This window comes from Nannobrachium achirus (assembly GCF_963921795.1).
Source record: "Nannobrachium achirus genome assembly, chromosome: 9".
Taxonomy (NCBI): domain Eukaryota; kingdom Metazoa; phylum Chordata; class Actinopteri; order Myctophiformes; family Myctophidae; genus Nannobrachium; species Nannobrachium achirus.
The window spans coordinates 6363599-6376098 of NC_137818.1; the positions used below are offsets into that span (position 1 = coordinate 6363599).

General features: G+C 42.2%; 1 protein-coding gene across 1 annotated transcript in view; it reads right to left on the reverse strand.

Annotated features, from left to right (window-relative positions):
* Positions 1-12500, reverse strand: part of LOC308291821 (uncharacterized protein) — a gene marked incomplete at its 3' end in the record, with an annotated part of 54713 nt that overhangs the window by 19717 nt on the left and 22496 nt on the right. The window lies entirely within an intron of this gene.

Below are 12500 nucleotides of genomic sequence, written 5' to 3' on the forward strand. Positions count from 1 at the left end.
GTTTGTATCGCGATTACGATCCGTACCGGTATATCTTCGCATCCCTACTAAAAATGTATGACATTTTAATTCAAGGCAATTTATTGTTTCACTCAACAACCCAACATATAGTATTCTGGGAGAACACAAAGCTGCTGGCTATTGTAGAATTGTTTGATAACTAATCATATAGAAGGCCTATGTCATTATTAGTATATGTCTTCAACTGGGGGTCAGGGACCCAAATCCAGGGTTATTACAGGGGGCCTGCCAAATATTTGTGTGATACAGTAGGCTATAATGCCTAGCCTACAGCGAGGGTCCCTGCTTGATCTCTGTCTGAACTAAACGGGGCTGAACGGCTGATGATGGTGCATTCAAGGCGCCTCGGAAACACAGGTTTGTATCGCGATTACGATATGTATCGATTTATCTCCGCATCCCTAACGTACACACGCACACGCACACACACTCACACTCACACACACACACACACACACACACACACACACACACACACACACACACACACACACACACACACACACACACACACCCACACACACACACACACACACACACACAGATAGACGGACAAAGAGAGAGAGAGAGAGAGAGAGAGAGAGAGAGAGAGACAGACAGACAGACAGACAGACAGACAGACAGACAGACAGACAGACAGACAGACAGACAGACAGACAGACAGACAGACAGTATAGATTAGTGTCATTGTTGAAGTCATTGTTTGTTACCTGAACAGATCAGCTCCAGACTGGAGAAGGAAGTACTAGACCCCCATACTGTACACTCCCTCACTGAATGTTCAGAACCAACACAGTTATTATTATTCATCCACCATGTAGGTTGTTCTGTAGAACCACGTCTCCTCACTGTAGAAACAGCAGATCCACATCCCAGTTGTCTACACACTACAGATGAAGCCTTCTGGTTCCAGAGATCAGCAGACACTGTTCTCCATTCTCTCTGCTGTTTCACCTCCAGTTTACCAGTACAGCGTCTGGCTCCTCCCACCAACCTGACATCATCAGGCTCTGTAAACACCCAATAGAATAAACAGTTAAATAAAGGTTCAAAGAGTTTTATTGTCATTCCATACAAGTACAGAACCAAACGTGTTCCCCAGGTCCTGGTCATGGCAGACTGAAATAAAATAACATAGATGAACTAAACACTACTGTGTGTGTGTGTGTGTGTGTGTGTGTGTGTGTGTGTGTGTGTGTGGTGTGTGTGTGTGTGTGTGCGTGCGTGCGTGCGTGCGCGCGCGCGCGCGCGCGCGTGTGTGCGTGTGCGTGTGCGTGTGCGCGTGCGCGTGCGCGTGCGCGTGCGTGTGCGTGTGCGTGTGCGTATGTGTGTGTGTGTGTGTGTGTGTGTGTGTGTGTGTGTGTTACGACCCTGGGGGTCTTCAGGCATGTTAATGTGTATACTGTAGGTAGGCATAACCCTCTTGGCCCCTGAGTGAGGTGTTCCTGTGGGGAGAAAGTGTGTGTGTGTGTGTGTGTGTGTGTGTGTGTGTGTGTGTGTGTGTGTGTGTGTGTGTGTGTGTGTGTGTGTGTGTGTGTGTGTGTGTGTGTGTGTGGGGTGTGGGGGTGTGTGTATGTGGGGGTGTGGGTGTGAGTCAATGAGTGAGAGGATGATTGGGACTAGGTGACGCCCAGGAGATGATTGGTTGCAGCCTACCAAGAAGAGTATAAAAGGGTGGTGGTTACCAGCTTCTGCGGCCTCTCTCTTCACTCCCAACATGGACTGCCTGCAACCAACATCTCCTGTTCTCCCAGCTGTACTCATGTGCCTTCTCTATTGATCTAACAGCCGGGTTTGATAAGGGTGGGGGGGAATCCCTTAGGTTGAGTTTCATTTTGATGTTTGTGTTTTTTGAGCAGGAGTTAGTTCATTCACTGTATTTTGAGTTCCGTTACGTGGGGGTAGTTTAGTTAGGGTTATCTTCTATCTATCTTGTTTTTGCATTGATAACTATTCCCTCACCCTATAGAAAATAAAGAAAACCCCAGTGTATGGCTGCAACCCTGTCTTGCTAGTGGTTCATTTGGGAGGTTTTAAGAGGGGGGTCCACATCGTCATGTTGTCCCCTCAGTTCCCCTAGGCTGGGGTGTAACAGTGTGTGTCTTGGTGTGCGGGGACAAACCGCCACACACACACTAGGTAAGTTGGGTCCTCTGTGCAGCATTGTTTATTCAGGTGTTTTCACCAGAATATAAACCTGGGCTTAATTTATATTTCAGTTTTTCCTACCTGGTTTCCACCGCTGCCTGTAGCAGTGTGAACGGTGCGCTCTGCTCTCACCAACCTGGTAGCTTTATTTATTGTCATCTCTCTGCTCTTGTCTCTGAACTTTAATATTCATTAAATAGTAGTTTAACACGGCCGCTGGTCCCTCCAGGACCAGCAGCACACCTGCTGCTTTGTGGAGGTTGTTCTCCCTCAAGATAAAACCACTTCTCCATCTCTGCACACAACTCTAAGTTTGTAATAATAGGGTTATCTATTGTCGCCCAGTGGTTTGTTTCATTTGATTATTATTTGTATTTGTTGTTTTGGGTTCATTTGTTTGTTTGGTACAACTGGGCACATTGGCAGACAGCAGCTCATTAACCCTGACCAAGTAGAATAGAAACACTTTTATTCTGTTTCACTGTGAAGACTGATTTACTCTTTTCTTTACAGGAGCGGTGCTGGGGGAGCAACGCTGGGATCTGGTGACCCCCCCCCCCCCTTTCCTTGTGTTTAATGGTTTATTCATTTGTTTTACTTTGAGTTTAGTTATTTTGCTTTGCTGTGAATGGGGTTGCCATGTCCTGGGTGGGTCAGCCAACCCAGCTCTCCTTTTCCCCCAGTGCTGTCCTGTATAGTCTCTGTATGCTTATTGGTGCTCACGGCTGTAATTGTGGGCTCGCCAGTACCTGGCGAGCACACTTTAGATATTGTCATTATTTATTTATTTATTTATTTATTTATCTAGTAAGTAGACGGGATCTTCGGTTCCTTTCTACTCCTACATACTTAGTGAGAAAATGAAAATAAAAACATCAATGTGTTCAGCTTACAGTGGCGAAGTGTGCTATTATTTTCTATAGCAATCGGCCAAATGGTGGCGCTGTAGGAAGCCTTCGAAAGTGCGATCTTTGAACAGGTATAGCTCATGCTGTGTTATACATACAGCCATGAAACCTGTATACACTTATGCGTCTCCTCATGCCGAACAACTTTTACCCTCTAACTTTTGACCTCTGACCTTTAGGTCTCCCACAATTCGGAATTATATGAAAAACAGTAAAAATCGATCTCCTCCTGGGATTTTCGCGTCAAGTGCACAAAACTTTTTTCACATGAACTTTGAACCTATATCTACACAGGCTATGTGGTGAGAAGTTTGTACGTTAAATAATGATTTTTTAATAATTCAATTTATATTGCGGTTTTATGCAAATTATTCTTTGGCCTTTAAATCATACATGCAAAGTTACACGTTCATGGCATTTGGCAAAGATGTGGAGGGTTAGTCAAAGTATCACTGAAACCAATTTTATTCCAATCGGCCAAAGGGGGGCGCTATACGAAGCGTCTGAAAATTCAAACTTCAAACGGGCATAAGTCATGACTCGTTTTGTTTGAAGACATGCAACTTGTTACACGCGTGCTTTGACTCAAGCGGAAGACATCTGTGTCGTTGTTAAGTAAGCTCCGCCCTTCAATTTTCCGCCATTTTGAGCAGTTTGTAAAACGCGTAAACCCGCTTTTATTCTGGAACTTTCGCGTCACGTGCACAAAACTTTTTTTACGTGAACTTTGGACCGATATCTAAAGATCTGTCAGATCGGATTTCTTTAACATTGAAACATGCTTTTTTAAATAATTCAAACAATATTGCATTTTTATGCAAATTATTCTTCTGCCTCTAAAACATACATGCAAAGTCACATTTTCATGACAAAATAGTGTAGAGGGTTAGTTCAAATATCACTGAAACCAATCTTACCCCAAATGGCCAAAGGGGGGCGCTATATAATTTTGAGCAGTTTGTAAAACGCTTAAACCCGTTTTTATTCTAGGATTTTTTTTGTAATTTGCATGAAACATTCTACACGCAATCTAAGGACCTTTATCTAACATGCCTATGAAGTGCACACAAAAAAATTATAAAATAATAATAATAAATATAGCTGCAAGCAGCGATAAAGTGTCCAAAGCCAAAAACACCTCAAATCATGAACACAGCCTGGGATGTGCGTGAAATCTTGCAAGCACATTCCCAATAGGTCAAGGAACAGATACCAACCTTCTCACATTGGCCTGTTATAGCGCCACCAGCGGGTCAACTTTTGCATAACACATTTTTGGAACAAAATGGACCAATCTTTGACGTCAGTAACGTCAAAGAGAGCACTGCCTGCGATCTTGACATTTTGTGCTTTTATAGCCATTGTTTTCTGGCTTGAAGCGAGCCCACAATTGTTTCGAAGGAACAATATTTTTCTAGTTGTGGGCTCGCCTATAAGGCGAGCACACTTTAGATATTGTCATTATTTATCTATCAGGCAGGCAATCAACAGTAGACGGGATTTCGGTTCCTTTCTACTCCTACATACTTAGTGAGAAAATGAAAATAAAAACATCAATGTGTTCAGCTTACTGTGGCGACGCGTGCTATTACTTTTTACAGCAATCGGCCAAATGGTGGCGCTGCAGGAAGCCTTCGAAAGTGCGAACTTTGAACAGGTATAGCTCATGCTGTGTTTGAGTTACAGCCATGAAACCTGTATACACTTATGCCTCTCCTCATGCCGAACAACTTTTACCCTCTAACTTTTGACCTCTGACCTTTAGGTCTCCCACAATTCGGAATTATATGAAAAACAGTAAAAATCTATCTCCTCCTGGGTTTTTTTCGATACGCGCACAAAACTTTTTTCACATGAACTTTGGACCAATACGGTCAAACTAATCTCGGCGGATTTCTTTTAAAGTGAAATATAATTTTTTAATAATTCAATAAATATTGCAGTTTTATGCAAATTATTCTTCGGCCTCTAAATCATACATGCAAAGTTACACGTTCATGGCATTTGGCAAAGATGTGGAGGGTTAGTCAAGGTATCACTGAAACCAATTTTATTCCAATCGGCCAAAGGGGGGCGCTATACGAAGCGTCTGAAAATTCAAACTTCAAACGGGCATAAGTCATGACTCGTTTCGTTTGAAGACATGCAACTTGTTACACGCGTGCTTTGACTCAAGCGGAAGACATCTGTGTCGTTGTTAAGTAAGCTCCGCCCTTCGATTTTCCGCCACTTTGAGCAGTTTGTAAAACGCGTAAACCCGCTTTTATTCTGGAATTTTCGCGTCACGTGCACAAAACTTTTTTTACGTGAACTTTGGACCGATATCTAAAGATCTGTCAGATCGGATTTCTTTAACATTGAAACATGCTTTTTTAAATAATTCAAACAATATTGCATTTTTATGCAAATTATTCTTCTGCCTCTAAAACATACAAGCAAAGTCACATTTTCATGACAAAATAGTGTAGAGGGTTAGTTCAAATATCACTGAAACCAATCTTACCCCAAATGGCCAAAGGGGGGCGCTATATAATTTTGAGCAGTTTGTAAAACGCTTAAACCCGTTTTTATTCTAGGATTTTTTTTGCAATTTGCATGAAACATTCTACACGCAATCTAAGGACCTTTATCTAACATGCCTATGAAGTGCACACAAAAAAATTATAAAATAATAATAATAAATATAGCTGCAAGCAGCGATAAAGTGTCCAAAGCCAAAAACACCTCAAATCATGAACACAGCCTGGGATGTGCGTGAAATCTTGCAAGCACATTCCCAATAGGTCAAGGAACAGATACCAACCTTCTCACATTGGCCTGTTATAGCGCCACCAGCGGGTCAACTTTTGCACAACACATTTTTGGAACAAAATGGACCAATCTTTGACGTCAGTAACGTCAAAGAGAGCACTGCCTGCGATCTTGACATTTTGTGCTTTTATAGCCATTGTTTTCTGGCTTGAAGCGAGCCCACAATTGTTTCGAAGGAACAATATTTTTCTAGTGACAATATCTAACCGTCATATCAAGTTCTCCTCAAAACTTCGGTTCCTTTCTACTCCTACATACTTAGACAGAAAATGAAAATAAAAACATCAATGTGTTCAGCTTACAGTGGCGAAGTGTGCTATTATTTTTTACAGCAATCGGCCAAATGGTGGCGCTGTAGGAAGCCTTCGAAAGTGCGAACTTTGAACAGATAGAGCTCATGCTCTGTTATACATACAGTCATGAAACCTGTATACACCTATGCATCTCCTCATGCCGAACAACTTTTACGCTCTGACTTTTGACCTCTGACCTTTAGATCCCCCAGAATTTTGAATTATATAAAAAAACAGTAAAAATCTATCTCCTCCTGGGATTTTTTCGTTACGCGCACAAAACCTTTTTCACATGAACTTTGGACCAATCGGTCAAACTAGTCTCGGCGGATTTCTTTTAAAGTGAAATATAATTTTTTAATAATTCAATAAATATTGTGGTTTTATGCAAATTATTCTTCGGCCTCTAAATCATACATGCAAAGTTACACGTTCATGGCATTTGGCAAAGATGTGGAGGGTTAGTCAAAGTATCACTGAAACCAATTTTATTCCAATCGGCCAAAGGGGGGCGCTATAAGAAGCGTTTGAAAATTCAAACTTCAAACGGGCATAAGTCATGACTCGTTTCGTTTGAAGACATGCAACTTGTTACACGCGTGCTTTGACTCAAGCGGAAGACATCTGTGTCGTTGTTAAGTAAGCTCCACCCTTCAATTTTCCGCCATTTTGAGCAGTTTATAATACGCGTAAACCCGCTTTTATTCTGGAATTTTTGCGTCACGTGCACAAAACTTTTTTTACGTGAACTTTGGACCGATATCTAAAGATCTGTCAGATCGGATTTCTTTAACATTGAAACATGTTTTTTTAAATAATTCAAACAATATTGCATTTTTATGCAAATTATTCTTCTGCCTCTAAAACATACGAGCAAAGTCACATTTTCATGACAAAATAGTGTAGAGGGTTAGTTCAAATATCACTGAAACCAATCTTACCCCAAATGGCCAAAGGGGGGCGCTATATAATTTTGAGCAGTTTGTAAAACGCTTAAACCCGTTTTTATTCTAGGATTTTTTTTGCAATTTGCATGAAACATTCTACACGCAATCTAAGGACCTTTATCTAACATGCCTATGAAGTGCACACAAAAAAATTATAAAATAATAATAATAAATATAGCTGCAAGCAGCGATAAAGTGTCCAAAGCCAAAAACACCTCAAATCATGAACACAGCCTGGGATGTGCGTGAAATCTTGCAAGCACATTCCCAATAGGTCAAGGAACAGATACCAACCTTCTCACATTGGCCTGTTATAGCGCCACCAGCGGGTCAACTTTTGCACAACACATTTTTGGAACAAAATGGACCAATCTTTGACGTCAGTAACGTCAAAGAGAGCACTGCCTGCGATCTTGACATTTTGTGCTTTTATAGCCATTGTTTTCCGGCTTGAAGCGAGCCCACAATTGTTTCGAAGGAACAATATTTTTCTAGTTTACTTTTAACTCTTGGATGCATTTTCATTCTTAATATCGCCATTGTTATGATGATGATGATGATGATGATGATGATGATGATGATGATGATGATGATTATATTATGAGATTATATTAACTTATTAAACACCTTTTTGTACTTTGATTAAAACTACGTTTCTGCCGATCTCTATATTGTAAAACTAACTGTGTGAGGATTCACTTTTGTAAAAGAGTGTAATAGTTAAATTAGGTTTTCCAAATATTTCCTGGGGTGCAATTCCCCAGGTGGCGTAGTCTGGCTATTAGATAAACTATTAACCCAACAGCCAGTTGCGAGTCAGGCACCACAAGGGCTTGTGGCGCCCCTGTAGATATGAGATAAAGTAGTGGAAGCAGCAGTAAGGTAACATTCACCTAACTAGAGGGGTGGTAGCGCCCCCTGGAGGGGTGGGGGTCTGGGTCAGAGGTTGGATCAGGGTCAGTAACATTACTTTGACTGTAAACTACTAATCAACGCTATAGTGTAGTTTGTGGTTTACCTGAGCAGGTGAGTCCAACAGTCTTGTCAGGTGAGCAGGTGTTTCTAGTTGAGTCTGAGGTTGTACAGTTCAGGAGAACAGACTCACTGCCTTCACACTGGAACTCTTTGGTCCACATGGGAGCCTTCCCTTCTCCATAGAGCGCCCCCTGGAGGACTGAAGGAGTCCCACAGCCAAGCTCCCTACAGGCCACCTCTGCATCCTGCTGGTCAAAGTCACCTTCACACACTGAGAGCCACGACTGATCAGACTTCACCTCCACTCTGCCTGAACACAAACCAGGACCATTCACCAACCTCACTGACTCTAGAGAGAGAGAGAGAGAGAGAGAGAGAGAGAGAGAGAGAGAGAGAGATGTGATCATCCAAAGACTCATAGGGCTTCATTTGTGCCATTTTGGGGGGTCCACAGTTCAAATATGATTATTTTTGGGGGGTCCCCAGGGGTCCCCAGTTCAAAAATGATTATTTTGGGGGTCCCCAGTTCCTCGTGAGAGCTGTGAACTCATGATGCTGACAACACCAGAGTTTAAACAATAAACGGTTCATGAAAACCAACTGAAAACTCAAGACAGAAAAGATAGAAACACCACAAACTGTTCTCTTAAAAAATTCTAATATTCAAAGATTTGCAAACATGATTTTTCAAAAATAGCAGATTTACAAGTTCATAGAGCGTTACCTATCTCGTGCCGTGCTATGAGCTTGTAGATCTGCTATTTTTGAATATCCAAAGTATAAACATGTTTAAAACATGTTTCTAAAATACCACAGATGCTTAACCCTTTCACTGCCAGGTATTAATGAATTCATTCATCCTCCTCTGCCAGGGTTTTTCATTGTTTTGACCTTATTTGGACGTCCCACAGATCACACCATGTGACCAGCATGTGGAATTGTTGGATTTGATCAAACCTATACAGTTTATACGCCTCGGTGGTGAATGTGTTAATGTGTTACAGAGCCCTGGAAGGGACCAGCTGCAAAATATATTTTCAAAGCGTATGAACGCTATATAATTTGATTAAAACGACCATATTGTGACATCTGTGAGACTTCAGTAAGCACTTTATCTTTGAACGTTTATGTAAACCTACGAAGCAAATTGGTTCAACTGCTCAACACCAGGTTGACGTGAATCTATTACGGTAGTCAGCGACGGTCATATTCACAGCAACGTTTTTACTTACTTGAGTCAATCGAGATTAAAACCGACCCGGTCCATCTGCCAACTCTTCTATTCTGGAATTATTCCTGTGTACTCGGGCTGTGTCTCTGACTCAACCACCGATATATAACTTGGAAATACTGGACTGGAGTTGAGTGTGCCTGGCTGCTTGCAGCCGCCATGAAAACAAACAGAGGCAGGCAGCCGAGCCGTGGTGAGTGGGGGTGGGGTCCGCTAATATTCTGGTTGGCACGAATTCTTTGGGACAACCCTCGGGGCTTTTCAGTCCACACAGCACGTAGTCCAGAAAGGAAAAGAGACCTTGCTACAGCAAGGTGTTTAAAGCACTTTTCTAAAAACACAGTTTAAACATCAAAATGAAACCAGTATGGTGTTCCAAAACTCCCAAACAACTTGAATATCGGGGTTCTCAGGGGTGACCTTGCCCTTTAAATCATTCAATCACTTTATTAAAACATTTTCTTGATATAATAAAAAATCCTTATTTCAGAAAATAAATGTTTGATGCTATTTTGTTTTATCTTCATATGGGACTGACTTACAGTACAAGGACCACCCGTGATCCTTGAGGGAGTTCCAGGTGGTCCCCAGCTAAAGAACCAAATGGTAACCAAAAGGACCCTATGGTCTTTGCACACTGCTGCGTTTTTCGGAGAGAGAGAGAGAGAGAGAGAGAGAGAGAGAGAGAGAGAGAGAGAGAGAGAGAGAGAGAGAGAGAGAGAGAGAGCAAGGGACCGAGTGGTGAGCAAAACGGGCGGCAGTGTGCAAACGTGATTGACATAACGTGAGGTTGATTTTTTTATTCACGCGCTCGGAAATTCACTCCGATATTTGGCCCGAAAAACGCAGCAGTGTGCAAAAATCTTTACTGTATAAAGATCGTAACTGTAAGGGTAAAATGATATCCATTTGGTTTCATTTTACGCATACTTCTGTAAGGGTCCATTTGGTTACCAACGCCCCCGGGGACCACTGGTGTGGGGACCACTGGTTGAACTTGAAAAGCACCGGTCTATTCAAAGAAGAATATAGACCGCGAGTCACCGCGCAATATTCTGCAGAAGAGCGAGTGCATTCAGGGGCGTCACAAGGGGGGGAAAGTGGGACTGAGTGACAAGGGCCCAAGGTGGATGGGGCTTTAATTATTTTATACTTTAGCTATTCAAAAATAGCAGATATACAAGCTCACAGCGCGACAACGAGTACCGCGCTGCGAGCTTGTAGATCTGCTATTTTTGAAAAGTTGTGAAAATGTGTGCAAATCTTTGAATATATGTATTTTTTAAGCGAACATTTGTAACTCAAATTTTGTTTCGGGGGGGGGGGGGGGGGGGGGGGGGGGGGTGTCCTTCACATGAAAAAGTTTGAGCACCACTGACAAAATGAATCACGATTCTTAAAAAATAGCAGATCTACAAGCTCGCAGCGCGGACCTAGGTGCCACGCTGTGAGCTTGTAGATCTGCTATTTTTCAATAATTAAAGCACTAAATAATGCGTAACAATGGAGGGTTTGAACTCACGGTGGACTGTGGGAGGGGTTCTGTGTACGCTGGGGGAGCAGGGGGGGTTCATTCTCTCTTTTTAATGAAGGATATTTGAGCTCTGTGTTTTGATTGGTCAATGAGGTTATAAATCATGCAATAATATAAAAGTATTTTTAAAATCCAAATCTCTCTCTGTCTCTGTCTGTCTGTCTGTCTCTCTCTGTCTCTGTCTCTCTCTCTCTCTGTCTCTCTCTCTCTCTGTCTCTCTCTCTCTCTGTCTCTCTCTCTCTCTCTCTCTCTCTCTCTCTCTCTCCATGTAAGTGCAAATATGGACCAGGGCTCCAGACTAACATTTTTCACCAACATTCCAAAAGACAAATTTAATCTTCCCCAAATGAACGTAATCTATCCCAAATATATATATATATGTAGTAAAAATATATGTATTTGTATAATATGTATTATTATTATTATTATACTATTATTATTAATGCTGGTGAAATTGGCTTGGCAATCCTTTCTATTTTTATACTGTCATATCAGTTATCTATCATTTGTGGCTACTAAAATCTGATTGCCAGACAGTTTGCTGGTGTGAGTGGGTGTGGATGTCACATACAGTAAAGAACCATGCACGACTGTTGAACAGGACTAATCTACAAGCCTACAACTCGTCACATCCTCTGGGCTTTGAGGGCTTTTAGATCATATGGCTCAGTCAGCACACATTGCACACAACACAGCCGTACAGAATAATCATGCTTAATGGAACGCTCTCTACATGGCATGCAGTGCAGTCTGCTTCACCGCTCACGTCGTTGTTTTGGTTCAGAATCAGATGAACTGTAGCGGAGAAGAAGTTATTTATTTGAGACGAGTGGACCTTGTTGTTATTGAGAGTTAATTAAAAGACCATTATTGGAGAAAATAAGCTGCCACAGCTTGTAGATCGGCTCTGTTGGAGCCGCTGTAACCCAGATTGTCTGTTCTAGCGCAGCGTGTTAAGTTCTACCTGAAAGGATGATAACACTCCCTGTGGTAACTTTTTAACCATTCTGTTGACATCATATTTAGTTTCTGTGTGTTTCATGACGTCAGGAGTCCCTTAGTCTGGAGCCCTGCTATGGACAATATTTGAACTGTATGCACACACACACACACACACACACACACACACACACACACACACACACACACACACACACACACACACACACACACACACACACACACACACACACAGAGTCTGTTTTGTGCCCCCACTTAACTCAATTACTGCCGGGCGCCGCAAGGTGCCACTGAGCTGGCTTGGCTATACACTGGAATGAGTGCTATGCTAGCGAGCTGGAGGAAGGTAGCTTTCAGTTAGCAATCGGCTATGTAATTTTTTAGAAGACCGATCTAAAGTTATTCAGCCGCCAAAAAAACCTTTCTGCTGGCCTCGGAACACAATCCGGAGAAAATCCGCTGTAAAGATGTGTTTTTCTATTGGAGTGGCGGCGTGGCGCGGCCTTTTTTTCCCATTACGGGCCATGTAAACAGAATCGCGGCCTTGTGCTTGGATGGAAAATTCGACCGGGGCTACGTTGAGGCCTCCGATTATTTAATTCATTTTACTAAAGGAACCTAAAAATTTCGGTTCTGGCAATCCTTAATACGTCTTGCTGAAACAGCGTTTTT